The following is a 1408-nucleotide window of genomic DNA, read 5'->3' as shown; positions in this document are numbered from 1 at the left end:
CTCTTGTTTGTTTGTTTGTTTGTTTTTGTTTTGTTTTTCGAGACAGGGTTTCTCTGTGGTTTTGGAGCGTGTCCTGGAACTAGCTCTTGTAGACCAGGCTGGTCTCGAACTCACAGAGATCCGCCTGCATCTGCCTCCCCAGTGCTGGGATTAAAGTGCTATGACTATGTGCATCATGCCTTTGATACATGTATGTTTTAGCTACACATATGTGTACCACATGTGTGTCTGGTGCCTGTGGAGGTCAGAAGAAGCCATCAGATCTCCTGGAACTCCAATTATGGATAGCATGATTCAATGTATGGATGTTAGGAACCAAACCCAGGACCCCTGCAAGAACATCAAGAGCTCTTAACTGCTGAACCATCTCTCCAGACCGTGGATTTAATTCTCAATATTGGTGGTTATTTGTAATAGTCTCCTCTGATTGGTTTGCTTTCTTGCTGAGATGGAAAACCGAGACCCCAAGATCTTAACCTAAATCTTAACAGATTTAGAGACTAGAGAGTTAGCCTAGCAGTTAAGAGCACATTGTCCTTCCCAGCATCCACACGGTGATTCACAGAGGCCTACTAACTCTAGTCACACAAATCCAATGCCCTCTTCTGACCTCAGTGGGCATCAGGCACATACACGGTGCACAAACAAAGAAGCAGGCAAAACATTCATGTGCACAAAATAGTAAAATAAATAAATCTTAAAAAAAAAAGAAAACACATAACAGGTTCAAGTACCAGAACTTAAAGTCAAACTTCTTGGCTATCTGACCCATTGCAAACTGCAGAAATTTTCTTCACTTGCCAATAAGAATAAATACTGTATTTATCATGAATTTTCTGTAGAGCAATATTGGCAGTAAGTGGTGGTAGTAGTTCATTGTAGATAATACTATCTTCTTTTTAAATTTTATTTATTTATATTTTTAAGAATGAATGCTCTATCTGCACATATGCCTGCACGCCAGAAGAGGGCATCAGATCCTATTATAGATGGTTGTGAGCTGCCATGTGGTTACTAGGAATTGAACTCAGGACTCCTGGGAGAGCAGCTAGTGCTCTTACACTGAGCCATCTCTCCAGCCCCAATAATAATTATGGCCTTCTTACGAGTAATGCACACAGTCGCACAGGAGAAACCACTGCTAGAATTTTATGGACATTATCTAGTTTTCTGTCTTCTTTTCTTTCTTCTTTCTTTTTCTTTCTTTCTTTCTTTCTTTTTGTTTGTTTGGTTGGTTGTTTTGGTTTGGTTTGTTTTTTTGTTGTTTTGTTTTTCATTCTCCTTTTTTTGTTTGTTTGTTTTTTTTGTTGTTGTTGTTCTTTTTCGAGACAGGGTTTCTCTGTGGTTTTGGAGCGTGTCCTGGAACTAGCTCTTGTAGACCAGGCTGGTCTCGAACTCACAGAGATCC

The sequence above is a fragment of the Alexandromys fortis genome, unplaced genomic scaffold (assembly GCF_014885135.2).
Source record: "Alexandromys fortis isolate MF-2015 unplaced genomic scaffold, M_Fortis_MF-2015_v1.1 scaffold_905, whole genome shotgun sequence".
In the NCBI taxonomy this organism is placed as follows: domain Eukaryota; kingdom Metazoa; phylum Chordata; class Mammalia; order Rodentia; family Cricetidae; genus Alexandromys; species Alexandromys fortis.
Note: the sequence above shows the minus strand (reverse complement) of the source record.